This window comes from Melozone crissalis, unplaced genomic scaffold (assembly GCF_028551555.1).
Source record: "Melozone crissalis strain CALT ecotype California unplaced genomic scaffold, PUWL_Pcris_2 ptg000042l_1, whole genome shotgun sequence".
Classification (NCBI taxonomy): Eukaryota; Metazoa; Chordata; class Aves; order Passeriformes; family Passerellidae; genus Melozone; species Melozone crissalis.
The window spans coordinates 52,962,150-52,982,764 of NW_026535820.1; the positions used below are offsets into that span (position 1 = coordinate 52,962,150).

Consider the following 20,615-nt stretch of genomic DNA (forward strand, 5'->3'; position numbering starts at 1 on the left):
GTGGAGCTTTCCTACAGACAAGGTGAGAATGATCAGTGTCCTGAAAGAGGGAAAACTTTCAAGGGTAATGAATATTTTAACAACTTCTTTTTTTTCAGTTTACAGGAATGAGTTTACTAAGGCTGATTTCCTCCCACATTAAGGCTCATTTCTGTCCTTGTTGCAGTTGCTTTCTTCCTAAGAAAAACCCAAGTTATTTCTCCAAAACTGTTTAATTGGATTCATGTCCAGAAAAAAATTTGTTTCCCGCAATGATGCTTTATAAAGATGTATGAGTGATAACTGGAGTAAATCCAGAATTGATAAAAAGTGTGAGAAGAATGACTGGGAAACAAACTATCATCAAACCTTCAAGAGCCATCTCTAAACTGCTCACAGATGTAAATGTCTATTTTACTCCTAAATCCCAAAGGCTGACTCTTGTTGCACAGACTGGCTGATTACACACATGACCTACTCTGGTGCTCTGGATGCATGTCCCAGAGATGTATTTTCAAGTATCTAAATATCTGTATAAATATTGCCTTTAGGTGTCCAAAATGGCATAACCCTCAGTTATGCCATTCATTAACTCTCTCAGTCCTTGTAGCCTTTTTTTTTGGTAGGTTTTTTTTTCCCCATTTGTTTTCTTTTATTATAATATTCCTCTAGCTCTACTTTGGTGTGCTTCTAAACACAGAAACCAAATCCAAGAGAAGTCCTTGGAAGGAGAGGGGTGGATGGCAGGCAATAAGTCTCACATACCTCTTGTTGTGCATACCTTTGAACACTTCATTGAGAAGCTCTCCTTGGGAGGATAAAACTCTGGTGGTGGGCCAAAATACTCCTGGGCTGCTCCTGAGGTTTTAGAGTAAGGGTCTGAGCAAACAGGACAAGTCCTGGAGTGCTGGCCACCTCGGATGTCTCTGCAATGGAGTAAACAACTCATGGTTATACTTTAGGTCATAGTCTCTCCTCAACATGAGAAAGGAATGTTCTAATGTTCTCCTGAACATTAGAACATGAGAAATTATCAGATGCTCCTCTCAGTGGAAGCAACTAGCTTGCTTCACAGGCATCTGACCTTTTTTTGCTTGCCTGTTTTGAAAGCAAATATCCCAAAAACTTGCATAAATCCACGTTCACAAGGATATTTGCATTCAATGGTCCTTATTTTGGAAAACAGTGTACTCACTGGGTAGGCTGGCTGAACTAGCTTACTGGCAAAAGGTAGAAGGAGGAAATAACAACTTTTTCACGAAAACCAAACAATTTAGCTAGTCCATAGCAGGCCAGATAATAGAAATGAGAGAGATTTTGGCATAAGAAATGTGCAAAGTAGCACAACATTTTAATGGGTGTTTGTACTTCCAACTAGCGTCTCTCACAAAGATTTCTTTTAAAAGAATAAAAGCTATTAAAATAAACAGATAAAGATTTTAAACTAGGGAAAAAATAACCTATTCAAATTTTTGAGGTCCTTGAAGATAATTGAAGAAGAATCTAAAATCAACCCTCCTCCCCAAAAAGATCCATTTCTCCTGTCTCCAGTTAGTCTCTTCATTGATACAATGGTCCAGTTTTCTGCAATGACATAAGCTCCATATCTGAAGCCTGATGATTTTTAAAGTTGGTGAGATTTAGGTTATTTTATAGGAAAAGTGCAATTTTCCCTTTAAAGTGAGCTAACACTCAAGTTAAAAGAAACATTGACTGCAAATTTTTGTGTGGTCTAACAGGAATTTTCTCCCTCATTTGAAGAAGAATTGGAGCTTGCCTTTTTCAAGGTACAGCTGGATGAGTTTGTTATTAAAGGGTATTTTAAGTCTCATTCAGCATTATTATTTTTAAAAGTCTTCTTTGTATTCCTTTTTATCTTGAATTTCTTATCCACAGATCAGCATTTTCAACTGTAGTTTTGTTTCCTAGTATCACTGCACTTCACTAAGGTTTATCTTCATCCAATTCCAGACCCAATATTATCTCGTTCATCCACATTAAATCATGTTCTTTGTAGTTCTTACATTTTAATTAAGACATTCAATAACAAGACCAATGCTAACGTCTCCGTGTTTAGCTGCCAACAGCTCTATTTGGCTGAAACATTTCTGATTTTTCTGACCTCTGTCCTGTGTCTTGTGCAACTACCAAAGCATCCTGTGCAGCTGTGTCACATAAATTAAATAAGCTGTGTGATTTATAAGACTTCCAGTAACTTGAAAGCAATCCCTTTGGTACTTCTGATGCAGCTGCTTCTCTCTATTGTTTCCTGTTACTTGCCAGAAAACAAAACAAGACAAAAAATCAAACCAACCCCCCCTCCTGCCTCAATGTTCAGCAGCAAAGCACATTTAGGGGGAAAAAATCTTTTTTTTTAGATGCCTTTTTTTCTCACTATGGCCTGTTCTGGCCACCTTTGCTGTTGTTTTTCTTGAGGATTTTACCATTTCTAGGTAATTCTCCTCGGCACTGGGAGGAAGGTTGCTGTAGGAGTTTCAGACAGAAATGCATTTGGAAAGAGAAATACTCTGGCTAGAAAGTCTAGTTCATCAGGGATGAAAGCATTAGGCACCCAAAGTACAGCTTCCACGAAATTCTTCCCATGTATTTCATTACAGGGTCTGCTGGTCTTCTGATCGACCAGCCAAAGTTTTCACCAAAACCCATGAGAACTCCATGAGAACCAAGCAGAGGAAATGCTGTTGGGTTAAGCCAAACTCCTTCAAAACCACTGACAGAAAAGTTTTTCAATCAGTTTTAGTGGGGTCTGATGGCCCCCAGATGCTTGACTTGACTCTAAGAATTATCTTCACGGCTGTTACAGATTTGCAACTGCAGCTTCCCTTCCTCTAATCCCTGGTGGATACAGGGATGTCTGTGAACCTTTACAGTCCATCCATCAATTTTCGATGTACAAGTCCAAACACATAAAACTAACAGCAAAACCAAGAAATCCAGAGAAGTGCTTTATTAAAAAGTGGTGGTTTAATTTATTGCTAGCCTCTCACACATTGCTTATATTATGCTACACATAAAAGGAAAAAAAGCCCACACCAAACTTCCAGCCCTTTTGTCTTTTTCTTTTTCTCTCCATTGTGCTATTAATGTGTTACTGGCATTAGCTACTCTCATTTCTAATATGTTCAAGATAATTTAGCTATATTGCTTGCCAATCTCTGCTTTTGCTAAGGACAGGCATTCAGCCTCGGAGGATGATTCTTAGGCTGGTCATTTTTCCCATTTCTCTCCAATTTTCATAATTTAAGAGAGACAGAAAAAAAAATTCATTAGCTACATTCATGATGCAATAGTTTTAGTGCTATTCAAGTGTTTTATACTTATCCATAAGTATTACTTGTAGTCCACACAGTGCTCTCCTCCACTCCTTTTATTGTCATCCTGTTTTCCTTACTAAAATGCACATTATCAGGGAGTACTTCAGTATTTCAGCTTTTCAATAATCTCCATTATATTTATCTCCTCTCCCTCTTTGCCCTTATTCTTAAATTCTCCTACAGTCGTGTCCCCAGACACTAAATGGCAGAGATGAACACTCTGCTGCCATGGCAAATTTGCCAGTGGTATTTGGATCTACAGACCTCCCTCCTACAGTGCAGCCACTCACTGGCATGACCTAAAAGGAAAACAGCCTAAGCTCATGTCTAACGTGCTGCAGCCAGGCCAGGCTGGAAGGAGAAGTGCAATAGCCTAAGAGTTTATTTGGCACTGGAAACTCATTAGTTGATCTGCTCATTGTGCTGGTAGGGGCTGACCCACTCTCAAGTGCTGCCAACAGCCTTAGACACTTCAACAAGCACTCATCTATTGACAGTGACTACTGAAAGTAATTTTATTTCAGATTAACAGGAACATGTTCACAGCAACTTGAGAGTTCACAAAGTCCCTGTGCTGGTCTCAGTCATGTAACATTCTTATTTAAGCAGTGCATATTTGGCAAGCCACAGCTTGCTGTCACCTGCTGACCAGTGTCTTCAGGAACTATACAGACTCACAGCCACATTTCACCTACTTGTCACCCAACCTGATTGAGATCATCCCAGGAAATTCACATCTCTGCCTGTGTTACACAGCCTTTCTGTCCTGTCTCCAGCTCAAAACAAAGAAAAAAGGTTAAATTTCTAAGTGTAAAATAGCTCCCTTCCAAGTGCAGTATGCTCACGCTTTCACAGCTTTCTTTACTATTGTAAATTAAGCCTATTTAGAAGCAAAGAGAAGGCAGACATTATAGACCTGCTGTGATCTATTTCTCTGAGAAAAAAAGACGCACCTTGCATTGTGTGGGTATGGTTTTCTTGCTCTTCTGTCTTCCTTGTATCTGTCAGATCTATGGTTCTCATGGTGCCGGTGTTGCTTATCTTGGTATCGACTCCCAGCATGAGACATTTTGTTTCTCAGATGTATTCTCTCCTTCTAAAATAACTTCCTGAGCCAGAGAAATAAAACCAGTTCATTTTATTGCTCCACTTAAAAGTTATTCATTGACCAGCACTCACTTCCATTAAATGCTGATTCAAAATTAGCACAGACTTCTTTAAGTGAAGGAAGTAAAACCCTTTAAACTACAAAGTAACTTCATTAAAGCAGGAATTTTTTCTTTACTTTTTCCTTTTCATCAAGTAAGAGCAATGTTTCTGTACCTGACATTTACTGCACTTAGTTTATTTACTAGGCCTGCTCTGATTCTTCTGCCTTTGCTGCCAGGGCAAGGGATCGTGCCCACCAAGAACTGAGACTCGTCATCTGCAATGTTGTGTCTCAGGTAAAGCATTAAGCCCAGCAAGTGCCAGTGCACTGCACTAGTGTGCACACAGCTGCCCCTGGCACAGGGAAGTCTGGAAGAGCAGGCTGTGACCTTTGTCCTGGGAGTTTCTAAGAGGAGGGCACCCGTGGGTGTAAGCAGAGTCACTACCAAACCTTGACTACGATTTACATAAACATTAGGTACAGGCAAAGCTGTGCTGGGCTGAAAGCAAGCTGGCAAGAAGCTACACCCTGATAATTCTGTATTAAATACCACCAGTTTGTTATTTGCTGAAAGTGTCCTTATCTTTCCAAGTGCGACACGATTAAGCCCAAACCTGTAAAATAGGGAAACAGACTTCAAACACCTGAGCAATCTTTAGGCTCATTTGCCTTCATCACAGCCCTTCATCATCCCTGCAGAAGCGTCTGCAGTCGGTTTAATTTGCACTGATCAAGGCCTGATAGCCTTCCTCCATCTCCTTTGGGCGCTATAAAGTCAACAAATATAAACATACAAAAATATGGAATAAATTAGGATAAACATACAAAAATAAATTAATAAATTAATTTCTGTTTACATCTAAGAGGGAAAGAGACAGCGCCTTCCCCCGAAGGCAGGAGCCATTCCGCAGGGAAAGGTTCCAGGTGCCGCCGCAGCGACCCGAGACCCCCGTGGCGCCCCGGGGGTGGCTCTGGCGTGGCCGCTGCCCCGGGACACCGGGACACACACGGGACACACCGGGCACCGCCCGCCGGCACCTTCGCTCCCCCGGGGCCAAGGCCCGCGACCCCCGGCCCTCACCTGAGGGAGCGCCGAGCTCCGTCCCGCCCTCAGCAGCTCCCGCCGCCGCCGGCACCGCCCTCCCGGCCCGGCCGCCTCCCGCCTGCCCTGCCGGGCCCGGCCCTGCCGCTCCTGCCTCAGCAGCCGGGAAAGGTGAGCAGAGTTACGAAATCACAGGGTCGGTTTGGTTGGAAATGACTTAAAGAGATCTCTGCGATCATCACGTCCAGTCTGCGATCCAACACCGCCATGTCAACCAGACCATGGCACTGAGTGCCGCGTCCAGGCTTTCCTTAAATGCCACCAGGGATGGTGAGGCTGCCATCTCCCTATGCAGCTCACTCAAATGTCTAATCACTCTTCATGTGAAGAAATTCTTCCTGATGTCCTGAACCTCACCTGGCACGGCCTGAGGCTGTGTCCTTTTGTTCCGTCGCTGGTTCCCTGGGAGAAGGAGCCATCCCCCACCTGGCTACACCCTCCTTCCAGGCAGCTGTAGAGAGCGATAAGATCGCCCCTGAGCTTCCTTTTCTCCAGGCTAAACAGCCCCAGCTCCCTCAGGCGCTCCTCGTGGGATCTGCACTCCAAACCTTTCACCAGCGTCCTTGCCCTTTCCTCCTCCCTAATGAATAGGAGCAAGGGCGGTGGGGATGGGCTGGTCTCTGGGAGCACACCACAACCCGGGCTTTCTTTAATTTAGTAAAATAATGTCCCTGTGCCCTACAGTGCTGAGGAAGAATTTGGTCACCAAGGATATAAAACCTGAGGGTTAATAAAGTCGAAATTCAAGGTCCACACAGGTTGCCTTGTTGTTTTTCTAAAGTCACCTCCATTGACTGGCAGTGTTCAGGGCAGAAAGCCCCACAGAATGGGGGGTTGGTGGGGGTGAAGGGAAGGAGGTAAAAGATGATGGTAAAACTTGTGCCCAGGAGCAGCTGTGTGGGAATGGCCTGTGTTACACTAGACAGGTTGCACAGGGAGGTAAGCAGATAAACTCTCCTCTGGTGCAGAGCCATGTTGTGGATAAACAGCCATTTGAATGCGTGCAGTCTCCTTCCCTGGTCTCTGCTGAAAGCCCTCCCTGTGATGTATCGGCAGGGGCTGTGTCGCCCTGCTGCCAGCCTGTGATGTTTCTCTTACAGAGGAACAATGTGCTGGTCTCCTCAGGATGCCTTCTGTTGGTGTTTATAATCTCTTTTTGGAGAGAGTCTGGACAGGCTCTTGAACTGGAATTGCAGCAAATGACTTGTTGGTTGTGCAGTGCTGTACACAAAAGCAGCCTGTGCCTAGGAAACAGGATGATGGTGTTAACATGACACCGTGCCCGGCTAATACTGAGCTTTGGAAAGCTTCCCTATGCTGTGGCACTGTCCTGCACAAAAGCTGGGAGCAGGAAATCCCTTTCCTTCCAAGGGCTTTCACAGCAGCAAGCTCGGGGTACCAGTGCTTTGTGAGTTTGGGCTAAGATATGTAGCCTTTAGTGCAGTCCCGTGGCAGAAGTAAATCCAAAATCCCCTATAAGTAACACACAGGTAACGGAGGAGCTGCTGTCCCTGAAATGAGGAGATAGCTACAGGAATTGAAGGCTCAAAGTACATGTTTTGAAGTGTGGTAGGAGTGTGATTCCCTGCTCTGGCTGAGCTGTGTTAACAGCTTATTTTGCTGTTTACCATTTTCACCTTGCCTAGACCTCTTCTGCTTTTCCTGCCTTTAGCTGTACACTTCATCTTCTTCTTGCTGTCTTGCACCAACTCTACTGCTTGCTTGATCACATAATAATCCAGTTCTGCTTGCTTTCCAGCCAAAACCAATTTACTTTCTGCTGTTTTAGTGAGTTGAATTGGCTTTGTGCTGCAATCAAATGTGCACTGGAGCAAAGACTTGGCAGAAGCACATGTCCCACAGGGAAGAAACTGGGGGAGGGATGGGGGAAGAGGGCTACCTCTCTTGGCAGCAGTGAGTGGTGACTGTAACTGAAGCCCTGATGAGAAGTTGCAGTTTGAGACACCACTGCCATCAGTTGCTATGCCTTCTCAGTTTGGGGCTGTCATCTGGCTAGCAAAGGCAGCCTAACAGCAGGAGTGTTTTACTGTTTCGTAGCTTTGTTTGTTTCTAATTCCTACTGTTTCTATTTAAAAGTTGTTTAAGCTAGTTTGGCAGATTTTACCCCAAAGATTAGGGTGCCTGCATGAACTCTGTTCTCCTGTCTAGATAAGAAATATTTGGGAAATCGATTCATCATTTGCATCCAGCAGAGGATATCTACTCTTGATGGAGAGTATGAAAAATTACATCTCTCTTCTGGTGGGCAGGTTTCATACAAAGTTGAAAAATCACAAGGAGTCATGGCTGGTAATAGATTTTTTTGTAGGGGCTGAAATATAAGAGTATCCTTGACAGCCACTGTTTGCAGTATAACTAGTAGTTCTGTTAAAGCATTTTTTCTTCTGGGCTGAAAGGGTTCAGGTGTGGCCCATTTTGGTTTGGAAGACTGGGTGGAACTGAAAGGATGCTATTATGGACTGGGTAAAATTCAGCAAAGCTGGTGGGCAAAGTAAGTGTTTAGAAGAGCTTAAAGTCATTATGGAACCAGGTAGTTGAAATAACAGGGTCACAACCAACACAGAATTACAAGGTGAGATCTACACTGAAAAAACCCTTAACTCTATGACATAAGAGTTTTTCCCCTGAAGACTCATAAAGAATATACAAGATAGGTAGTGACTGCTGGAGTTGCCTCTATATGACATAAGAACCAGTGAAATAAGCCAGAGAAAATCATGCTGACTAGGGAGAAGCATCCAAATGTAGGAGTAGGACTGTGTTTCTAAGGAGAAAATCATGAAGGGATTAGACATTGTACTGGCTAAATTTAAATGACAACCACCAAGGAAAAAAATCAGATCATTTGTTTTTACATTATAGCAGGTGAAAGGATGCTGTGTTGTATGTAGGCAGATGGGTTTGTATCAAAGATGCACTCAATTCTGTCATCAATTTCTCTTTGTAATAGAAATAACCTTTGGGACTGAATTTTGGCTAGCTGATGAAGTCCAGAGGGACTGATGTGCAGAAAATGAAGTGTGAACTGTTTTGATATTTTTTTTTCCCTGGTAATTTACTCGAGTAGGTCACATCTGTGTCCTGGATCAATGTAGTCCTGGATACATGCTCCCACCTAACAAAACAAAACAAAACACAATGAAAAAAAAACAAAACAAAAAACCTAAAACCTAATCTAGGTACAGGGTACAAGGTGCTATAAATAGATCTCCAGGGACAGATTTCTCCAGCCAGGCAGGCAGGGCACCACTGGAGTTTGTTCAGTCTGACAGGAACACTAAGCTCCTGAGATCAGCAGGACTAAAATTAGCTTTGGAACACTATTTTCTACCCTTATGCTGCTGCTTTTATATGAAATCTGTTGTTTATTGTTATAAACAACAAGAAAAGAATTTGGATTGAAGGCTTTTTTTCCCCCTTTCTTAAGGAGATTTTGAAATCCCTGGTCTTTGGAATGGGAGGTAGATTCAGTTTGGGAACAAAGTAATTGGTTATGTGCGGTCAAATTTTTTCTGTGCTAATGGCAAAAAAAAAATCACAACATAAAAAATTTCTTCAGCAGAAATGTAAACAGTCATGGCTGATTTAATATTATATCCTTGGTGTGTGCTGTTACAAATACTTAATTTTAAAAGCAGTGGAACCATGAGCTTCTTTTATTTTTGTCTTTGGAAATGTGTGAACTGTTTGGTCAGTAGCTGTTTCTCTTACAAGGCTGAGTACTTCCCAGCACCTTCTGAGTAATTGTCTAGCTCTGATTGAGAGATTTTACAACATGGCTTTCTGAAGAGAGGGATTTTTCTCACTGAATCTAGACCCTGACTGGGGAATAACCAGTTTCTGGGACACATCCAAAACAGGCTGGAGGTAGTGAGGATGTTTCTATTGAAGCCTTGAATCCTAAAAGGCTGTTATCTGTGGTCCCCTTCATATTTACATCAGCTTGAAGTACAGAGCTGTAACACCAGCCTTGGTAATGCTCTGCATCACCACAGCTGTCAGGTTCATGCTGGCTTTCCTCAAGTTCCTCTGTTGCTGGCCACCCAAGATGTATCTGAAACCTTATCATTAATTTTCTTTTTCTCTGTTCCTAAATGGAGATGTAGTAGGCTAAAGCCATTTTTTCCCTTCTTAAATGTTGAGCAAAACAAAAATGGCTTTTGAAATTTGAGAAACTGTTAGCATTAAAATTTCTCCCTCATTTCTTAATAACCCATTCTTACAAATTCCATCTGTGTTGTGCTGAACTTGGGGGAACCCTTGTCTGTGTAAATCTTGGAGACTGTCTGCAACCCCATACTTAGTTTTCTGTAATAATTTACCACTTCAATGTAAAAATATGTCAGGACTGAAATTTGCTTTCAGAGGATTTTTAGACCTTGTGTAGATCTCTGCAATCTGGACTGCTGTAAAATTCACACTGGTGGACCTTTGTGCAGTGCTTTTGTCTTGACCATCCCAGAGGTCTCAGTAGTCGTGGGCTTCTGATTCTGTGTGCCAGTTTGCAAATTGCAAAAAATTGCAGCAAGAGCAGCTATCTGGGAGCTCAGGCCACTTTCCTGTCTCTTGGCATGAACACATTGCATTCCATTTTATATTAGTAAAATATTTATGAAGTTTTATTAACATGGTAGGGGCTCTTGCTCTTTCACAAGAGGTAGCAATTATAAGCAGCCTGCCTTCTCTCTGATTTAATCTACTCTCCCATCTAGTGTTTTTCTTTTCTCATCTGGACACAGATAAAATCCAATAACAGGGTATTTATTTTGTGGACAAAACGATCAGAGTTTGAGTCAACACTTGGGGCAGTCGTTGGAAAGATTTCTTGTGCATAGAAATTTATGAAGGTACAGAGGTGCTGGGTTCAGTAATCGAGCCTTAAAAGGTATTCAGACATTTGCTCCTGAAGAAAACACTTATTCCTTTGCAGCTCTGAGCTATTTACAGCTGGATGGTCTGTCTAGGGCTCTAAACATCAGCAATTGTATATGTTAAGAAGGAAAAGAGGTATTAAATTTAGGTGTCCTCTTCATGCAAACAATTTGTCATTCTTTCTTTCGACCTCCTGAAAAAGAAATGCAACAGTGGCATCCTGTGGCCCGAGCAGTTCATGGCAGGTGGGTTTGGTTTAGGGCAGAATCTGCCACCAAGGTCTTCCTTCACTGAGCGGGAAATGGATCGAGTTGTTTCTAAGTTAGTTTTCAGAAGAAGCCCACAATATTTCAACAGAGTGCACATTTAAAACCTGAAGTAAAAAACTGCTATATGCTTTTCAACCAGGATTTTCCACCACTTTATCTTATTCTGCTTATTTTTCTACCAAACACCTTGATGTTTGGGACAGAGAGGATGATTTCAGTTACTCATCGAGGAGACAGAACTTCTGCATTGCTGTCTTTCTGCTGATGAACATTTCCTCCAAAAATAGGAATAGAGGAGAGACTGCTGTTTCTAATTAACCCACAGTTTAGTGCAGCATACTGAGTCTAAACATGAATGCTTCAGGGAAGCCCAATGAAAACAAGATAAATAAGAGTTGTTTTCCCTTGCACCTACATCATACCCAAGTGCTCACTCCCGCACAGCTTATTTGGGTCACTTGAGTTTTTGGAAGTCCTGGCTTTAACTTGTTTAACTTGGACAGGCTGTGATTTGCTTACCTCTTCACCAGCAGATATTGGCAGCCGTGGCCACCAGGCTCTCTCCAAAAGCCTTCAGGCATGCCAGAAGGCACCTTAATGAGGAACGTACAGACTCACCTGCAGTCATGTGGGCAGCTGGCCAGCAAGCTGCTGATAGCCTCACTTTTGCTTCTTCTCCCCCTGGTTTTATGGTGGCTTCTCTTCTGTAAGAAAGGAGGTGTTAAGGTGGTTTCTTTTAAAGCCTCTTCCTTCCTACTTCTTACCTTTGCACACAGAGGTGTAAGTGCTGTTGAAAGCTCAGCATCAGGAAGGAGTGGGGGGAAAATGAAACAACTTTCTTTGGTTTAGTTTTTCATTTTCTTGTATCCAGGAGGCTCTGCACGTTTTGAGTCATGTGTCTTGAGAACTGGAAAAGCAGAGTAGGAGCAGCTGTCCTCTGCTGCCTGTGCATGGGAAAACCTGTGGACATTCAGTTTTCTGTTGTGCAGGAAGGTCACCATGTGATGGCTGAAACAGGAGGCAAGGGAACAAAACCAGCAGCAGGCAGGGGCTCAATTGTTGCCTTTAATGACGAGTAAGTACTCTGAAGATTTTTGTGGAATTGCCTAACTGAGCTTGCACCACACTTTCTGGACGGTATTAATCCCTGGGCTGCCTCTTAAAACACGGACATGCATGAAAACAAACAAATGTTGAGACTGGCAGTGGCTCCAGAGATGTTAACCCTGCTCCTTTTTGTCAGTTAAACTGACAAGCCAGATAAGAAGAGCCGGTGTTGGTATCGTCTCTTGCATAACAAACCGCTCTCGACAAAAGAAGCAGCCTCCTGTCAAACGAATTTCCTTTACAACTGCCGAGGGGACTATTTTTAGTTTCATCTGCCATTCTTTACTCCTTAATCATCGGCTTGGCTTTTTCTCAGTTTTTCTCCCTTTCCCCCCTGCACAGCTAGCTCCGGCACCAGGTGCTGCTGGTAATTGGCAGAGGAGGAGGAGGGCACTGGGCTCTCGGCTGTTCCCCGATAATGTGTGTCTGTATGGGATGCTACTGACCTTGCCATGTGGAGCTCAGCTTCGGGCTTTGTGTTTCCAACCTTCAGAGAAAGGCAAACAGACCACTCTGAACCTAAATGAGGGATGTCAAAGACCAGCAAGTCAATGGGATCAATTCTAGTCGGGAAAGGGTTTTTTAGCTAAGGCTATGTTCAGAAAACATGTTTTAAGTTGCAGGAGTAGAGCTACAAATGTCCAGTGTTGAAGTGACATCACAAACACACTGCATCAGGCAGCAAATTCTTCATATACCATTGGCAAACAAAGCAGTGCCTGGCTTTTCCACTGGAGAGAAAATTCAAGTGCTTTGGGAATGATGGTGTTTGTTTTGTTGGTCTTTACTCTGTGGTACTGACTGCTTTTCCTGTTGATCTTCTTGAGCCGCTGCATGTTTGTAACCTTTTGAGCAGCAGAGTAATTCTTGTCTTCTGGCTGAGATTTAAAACAGCAGCCCTGCCTATCTGTAACCCATTAGAGATTTTGTAGTGCTGTTTGCAAGCTTAAGAGCATCTTAAGGCTTTAGTTATTCAGGAAGCAACACTGCTTTGCTCAGTTGAGCATACTAATTCAGTCAGGTCCATCATCCTCCCAGCATCTTTCTAAAGCCTAATTCAAGTGGGTTTTTATGCATTCTATACCTTCTTCCTCCACAGTATGCAAAAGCTTCAAATAATAAGTGGTTTCATGCCTGTGGTGATTCTGTAGAGTACAAGTTTTATACCCATTTTATAGATGGATTTGAGAAACACAAAGTCAAAGTGAATAGTCCAAAGTCAAGAGGGAAATCTCTGGCAGCAGAGGAAATTATGGTTGTGTCACATGAGGGAACTTAACAGTACTGAAGTTAGTGTACTAGCTAACATTTTTCAGGGAAGTGCCACAATTCTCATAAATAAGGAATCACTAGAAATGGTCAAACATTTTTATCACCGCTATTTTCTCAACAAATATGAGTTTTCAAATGATACAAGATGTTTGCAGAAAATGTACTTATTTTGAGAAGTAAAATTTATTTGATTTGAACAAATTGAATTAGGCTTATAAGGTTTATAATGTTCTAATTGGTCTTTCCCCCTAGTATAAACAAACAAATAAACAAAACCAAAAACATAAAAGCCCCAACAAAAAAACCCAAACCAAAGTAAAAATAAAAAAAACAAAAAAAAGCTGGAAAGAAGGCAGAAAAGAGACCTGGTTTTGCCAGTGAAATGAGAATGCTAATGTATTGTTTACAGAAAAATAAAACTACATCTTTTTTCAGGTTTTCCTCTCTCCAGTCTTAGTCTTTTCTGTCTTTTAACTGACTAGTGCAAGTGTGAGCAATCTCCTTAACCCTAATAAACATGCACCAGCACTTTGAACAACACTCATTAGCCAAGGAAAATGAGAGGGAGAGAGCTGGGCAGAGGTCTTATGGCTGATGACAGTGGCTTCTTGTGACTTTGGTTGCTTTACTGTCCAGTAGAACAGGGATCTCCTTAGCAATTCCTGCTGGCTCACCTCCTTCCATGGCCTGGCTTCCCATTGTGCAGTAGCCCCCAGATTCATGTACCTGTGCTGGGATCCAGCTGGTATAATGCATGTATAGCAGAATTATCTGTGGGCTTCTCAAAGGCTGGTTAGCCCTGGCTGGGGCATACACCACTGTGCAGCCTACAGTCTGACATAAAACTGTTCCTGCTTTTCTTTTACCAATATACCAATTATTTGCTGTTGCAAATAATTGGTTTATTAATTATATTGCTATTATTTATATATATAATACAATATATTTGCTTTGGCAGTATGACTCTTTACTTTCTTTATTGGGACATTTGTGAAAATCTGTTTCTGATTCTGTTCTTTTGAAATCTCTGAATTTGATTTTGGTTTAGGAGCTGGAAGTAGGGAAAACATTAAAGGCAAAATTAGTTTTGTATTTTTGAAGATGCTTGAAAGACTGCCAGAGAGCTGTCAGGTTAGTGATGACTTGTGGCATGTAAAAGCAGACAAGCAAAGGTTCATAATAATTCAAGATCTGTTGAAAACCATATTGAAACATGGCTAGCAGTGAGGGTTTTTTTTAAGATAAAATTTTCATTGTGCATATTCAGACTCAGAATTTCAGCCCTTACTGTGGGAGAAAACTTGTGACTTTAGCTTTATGGGCATCCTTTGGATTTTGCCTCTCTTGCTCAGATTTTCAGTGCTTTCACCCCAGTTCATCTGTCACATCTCTCACCTGGCAGGAAGGTAAGAGGTATTCCTGCCTTTAGGTGTCTGCACACGTGGAGTCTCTATTTCCCTGCTGCCTGGGTATGTGAAGCCTTTCTTTCATGCATTTATCCACTTGTTCAGTAGTTCACTTCCCTGCCTCTCTAGGCTTTTGTTGCTCTACAAAAAGGAGCAGTTAGCTGAAACTTCTCCTGGATCAGTGGTGTGAGAAGTAGCAAGAAACTTCTTGATGAAGAGCCTAGAAAAAAATCTTTTCGGTTCCACTGGGTGAAGAGGGCCTGACCTTCAAAATTTCACACAGCGTGTTAAGAGGATTTTGGGCAAAGATCTCAGGGAAAAATGAGAACTCTGCTTTCAGAATGGCCATGAAATGAGAAAGCCAAATTAAAAAACAAATTTTCCTCTCGTGCTGTGTAAAGGGCTCTCTGCTGAACAATCACCAGCTGAATGCATACAAGAAGCCGCCAGCAATCATTAAGCTCAATTAACCATATTCCTGTGCCCATGATACATCTGTAGATTATTTAAACAAAGTGATGGTGGGCAAGGAGGAGAGGAAAATGGAAGAAAAGAGATTCTGCTTTGAACACTCGTACCACCATCACCCAAGCAATGCTGTAATACAGAAACTGGGTCAGAGACACCCTTCCCCCTCCATGCTGCTGTCAAAGTTATTTGAGTGTCTATTGAAACCCTCACAATAGAAGAGTTTGGCTCCTACATTTGCTGAGCAAAACTGATTTGTGTTTCTTCGTTCAGAAAAAACTGCTGGGTAATTTTCTGAGCAAGTACAATGCGGAGGTCCAGTAGATCCCTGAAAGCTGATTTCTTGGTGATTTGCTTTTTGTTTAATAACACACCAATGCTTTTATTTAGCATTTCAGAATTGACATGCTGAATCTGTGCTTCAGAGCCTTAAATCTCTCTCTTGCCTCTGTTCGTTTTAGGACTGGCACTGGTAGTCTTCCTCCAAAGTCCAAAAGACTGTGGAAAGTCTCTTGAGAGGTTATCTTACTGATGATTTAAATCTAAGTTAATTTCTTTATTTCCTTCTAGAATGATTGAAGTAAAAGATATTCATTTGGAAGTGTGGCTTGGCTAAATTTAAACACAGTGCTGTTCTGGACTCTTCCCACTCACATTTTTAATCCTGAATTTGAATCTTTCATCCTTGTTTACAGCTGTTCCATTAGCAGTCTCAACCTTCCAGTGCGCTCTGTCTGCTCTGGGATTTTTCTGTCTTGTTTTTCTGGTTTCTATCAAGGAGTCCCAGTGGCTTTACCTTGTCCTGAAAAGAAACCAAGCTACATTTCATGCTTATAAGGACAGTGTGCACAGATTGTCAATAAGCACGGAACTTGGATGTTTGGCTATAAGTAGTGACATTGTTTGGCAGCGGTTTTCAGCCCTTATTCCAAAAGAGACATGAGTGAAGTAAAATAGCAAGGTCCAGAGTTTGAACCTGTTTCCTGAGTTAATAAATTCTCTAATTTCACTTCCCCTCCGTGCTGCCCTCAGCATGCAGGTAGGAGCACGCACATATGCCCTCTCACACATTATTTCCCTTATATAAAATGTCATTTCTTTCCTGAAAATTGCCCAACTTGATGGACACTCTGGAGCTGGCTGGGGGACTTAATTGGCTGTGGAGCCCCAAAAGGTGTTTGGGCCATGGCTACTGGGAGTTGTACACCCTAAGTAGTTACATTGTGTGTTAAGGAGGCATGTTTGGGAGTGGCAAAGGAGGAGGAGATGGAGCATCATTTCCTTGTCTTCTCTGTATCTCAGTCTACTCTCTGAACAAGGTATTTAATTGTTATCAAGCAAAAGTGAGAACCTTTGTGCCCATTCATATCTAGCTTATTTCTGATTCTTCATATTATTGTGTGTTTAAAAGAAAAAGGAAAATAAAGGAAACAACACCCCAGGTCAGGTGTTAGCTTCAACAGTGAGCATCTCTTGAGCTACCTTTCTTAACAGGCACATAGTTACCTATGTCAGCCTCTCTTCCTTGCATCCTATGTGCCAAGAGGAAGAAATTTAAATTCCTGCCATTCCACCCGATTGCCCAAATTTTGGGAGAAACTCAAGAAAAGAAGCTGTTTGCACCCTGAGGTCTGATGGCAAAATGACTTCTCTTTTTATCAAGGCTAATCACTTTCCAGCCCTGTCTCTGGCAAATCCTCTATCTGTAATAATCAAGTCAGTATATATGACATAGTTTTTTGACAGAACAATATTTCTTAATAATTTAGTAGCATTGTACACACACAAAAAGAGAGTTATAATTAGCTCTCATCCCTAAAGTTGGAAGAGCTTTTCAGTTCATTGGAGGCTGCTGGCCAATTCTCTTATCTAATTGGATGAAGTTCCTACTTTCTCCCATTTGTATAATGTCTGCTTTTACACAAACTCATTAAGTGCAGCTGTACTCCAAGTTTCTAACAACAGCCCCAGTGAAGACAAGGCAGAAGTTTAATAGCTGTTCTGTTCTCTCTTTTTCATCTGATCTTAATCCATTTTGGTAGTTGATGTGTGCCCAAACATCTTTCCCTAGCACCTAATTCTACCCCCTCCGGCTTTTTATTATGAATTATATTAATAATTAGAAACCAGACAAATTGCATAAGATTGATCTGTTTTAAAACTGGAGACTTTACAGCTTGCTTTCAAGGAAGATGGATTTAAAGCAATTATTTGTTTCTGTGAGGCATACAGAAGTGATTTTTTCCCCTTCATTTTGAAGCTGGCATTAAGATGAAATCACATAATCACTACACTATTCTTTAAATCTTCAGAGACATTAAACTGATTATACAGGTAGAATAGCAGCATCATAGTTAACATATTAAGGTTTTTCATTTAGATGGATTTTTTTTGCAAAATAAATACATTTTAAACCAAACAACACCCCACACACACTTTTGTCAGTCTGACTGCTTTTTTTCTCATGTTGCTGTGTGTAATTTTGAATTTCTACTTAACTGAGTATACAGAGTAATAGAAAGTCTTCATTTGCTAGAATTCAAATTTGTCTTACAGTACTGCCTACATACATTCAAACCACATTTGCAAAGAAATGTTTACCACCCACTTCCAGCAATACAGATATGTCATTAGTATATCATTGGTATTAGAGTGATTTTATAACTCCTATGGATGTTTTTTTCCCACTGAAGAACTATTCCAAGATTTACTGGGGAACTTCCAGCTATATAATTTCCTTTCCTTACTGTGTTCCATTTTCCCACCAAACAAGGGAGGCTGTAGGAGAGAGGGAAACTCAGAGGAGAAGTTTTCTCACAGCGTTGATTGTTTCATGAGGACACGTATCTGTGATGATAAATGCTCCTGCTCAGATAGCTGGTGATAGGGAGACATGGGTGACAATAAGGATGACATTCTTTGGCACTGGGGTCTGAAGTTACAGATGTGTATGTGCACATGTCTGCAGTGCAGAAGAGGGGAGACAGCAAAGAAGCACAGTGAGACATCAGTGGAGGGACTCAAACTAAGCCCAAATTGAATAAGAAGGGAAATTTCCCTCTGTTGGTGCTCCAGCTCCTAGCATCAATATTCCCTTGGGTGTAGTGCTCTCCTGGCTCTGAAGGTCACCAAAGGCTTGACCCTTACAAGGTTCAGTACACCCGTAGCTCTGTCTAGCATTTAAAGATGCAAACATCTGGCAAAATCCAAAGGCCAGTATGAATAGGGAGGACCTGCTGAACCCTGCTTCCTCTACCTTAGAGTCTTCCCTCAGTTCAAGTCCTCATAAAGAGGTACCAGAGTTGAACATTTTGTTTCTATTCCTGAATGTATGAAGACTGAGCAGTGTTGTAACCAAGTCCTAGTCAAAAGACCTTTATGTCAAAGTTGGCAAAATTCAGGAGTGCAGGTTGAATATCAGCCTTCTCAATAATGACACCAAGAAGTAGTTTAATTCTTTATTATAATATAAAACTAATCTTAGCATGAGTCACGAGTAGTTTTTTGACTGATGTCTCTAATCAAAACCTAAAATCTGTGAACATCTCTTGTTTTCAGATAACTGGCTCCATCTGTAGACATGTTCCATCCTAGTCTCAATCCCTGTGTAGACAAACACAAAATATGGGCATTCTTGTTTAGAATCCCATTTGTTGTCTCCACTGGGGCTGCTACCCTACACATATGTAAGCTAAGTTTGTCTGACATCCAAAAGTGAGAACATTTAGGTCTTTTCTACCCAATAAAGACAATGTATTCTAAGTGTGCAAGCTTATTTTTAGAGGAAATATTTATGTATTAAAAGGGCTCTTAAAATGCTGGAACATTTGTTTTGTTAGCTACAGTCATCATAGGTACATCATTAAATTTACAACAGTAGCTGCTCTCTGCTAATTTTGTAATGTTTTGACAGAACTTAACACATGAATGTATGTTTGTGCTACTAGTCATCGTTGAATCATACCACTTAATTGGATGGCTCAAGAAGATAAATAGATGTGGTCTTTGGGAAATGAAAATGGCTTCTTTCATTTGTGACTGAGTTTGTTTGTACACTGCTTTTGTTGGAAGTAGCAATTTTTGATGGGTTTTATGGAAAAAGCAGTGACTTATTTTCCTAGCACTTGAGTGAGTGGTGATAGTTGTTGGAGGATGTGATGACAGAAGAAAAGCGGGTTTTAATTTTGGTTTTGAAGTGGGTGGGGGTGGGCAAGTGGATACTCAAGACACATTAATGAAGTTATGTTGACAACTGCTAAGTGTGAAGTCTGTCATGTATTTCATTGCAATGAATGTGTCTTTATAAGCAAACTGCATTGGAGACATCTGTGCAATTGTCAGCTGTAATTAAAGGATGATTCAGCAGTGGACATACAGTTGAAAATGAAGGACAGAATGATTTTTTTTAATGTGGGTGTGTATACTTCTGTTTGCCAAAAGTGACATATCTTTTTGACTAGCTAATTCTTTCCAAGTATCTACTAAAACAAAAAAAATTATTTTACTTTTTTTTTTAAAGTACAATTTCCACAGTAGGAGAGAACTTGAATATTTTAAGGCAAGCAAATTGATTTTGGTCATATGCTTGTTGGTGGCATTCTGGAGATACATAGAGAAATTATTTCCAGGAAGACTTGGGAAAGCATGAGGTAAAACATCACTTGTCAAGCATATTAAATAAGCAAAGCAAAGGATAGTGTTTAATCCAGGGCACATCTCTGCTTTCATGTGCCATGCTCACTTGTAACACATGCTGCAGTTGTGTGTCATGGTCCATTTTCCTAATACCTTTCTGGCTGTACTATGGATTTTGATGTTGCTTTGAAAGGAGCTTGCAAGGGACAGCTGGGGTTTCTCCTCATAAGGGATGAGGAGGCTGGCTGATTTTGACTCTGCTACATAGCTTCCCATCACAATCAACCTGAACTTAAGAAAAGTAAAGGTATTTGAGGAAGGATCCAGGCTTTTCTCAGGGAGCTGAATACCCTTGTGTAGCACTTAAAGCTGTTCTGCAGCTATCAGTACTCCACTCCCAGCGCAAGCACTAAAATTTCTCTTCCTAGCTCCAGTTAATATCAATGGGAGTTTCCCAGTAGATGATGATTGGAGTAGTTCTCAAGTGGGTAGCATGCTTTGAAAAGCGTGTGATGTGAAGAGGAGGTTAAGCCTATCTGAACCTTGGATGCTGTCTCATCTCTTCTTGGAGGTAGCTGTGTAAGTTTTTCTTTTTATACTTCTTGAATATCTTTTATGACCTCTGGACTGCCCTGCCTTTCCCCCTCCATCTTGGCAGAAAGCGAGAAAGCAGCTACAAAGTAACAGCACTGAGGTCTAATTCCAGAACTGGAAGTTGTTATTTGGATGTAACTGGAAGGCATTGCTATTTGTCCTTGGTTAAAGATTGATTTCGTGTCCCTAATGAAAACACAGGGATAAGGAATCATGCTGATTTAGGTGGTAGGCAGCTGGAGTGAAAGGCTTATTAAGTACCTAGTCTGGGAGGCAAAGGAGTGAGGAGGAGCTGAAAATGAGCATCTTTGTTTAAAATACCTCTGTTTCTTTTCCATGGCCATGCTTTTAAAGTGCAAAAGGTATCAGCTTCTTTTAGAGTTGTGAGTTGGAGGAAGCTGTGCC

The 20,615-nt window shown here is 41.4% G+C and overlaps 1 pseudogene; it reads right to left on the minus strand.

Annotated features, from left to right (window-relative positions):
• Positions 1-20,615, minus strand: part of LOC128942769 (MARVEL domain-containing protein 3-like) — a 36,785-nt pseudogene that overhangs the window by 13,450 nt on the left and 2,720 nt on the right.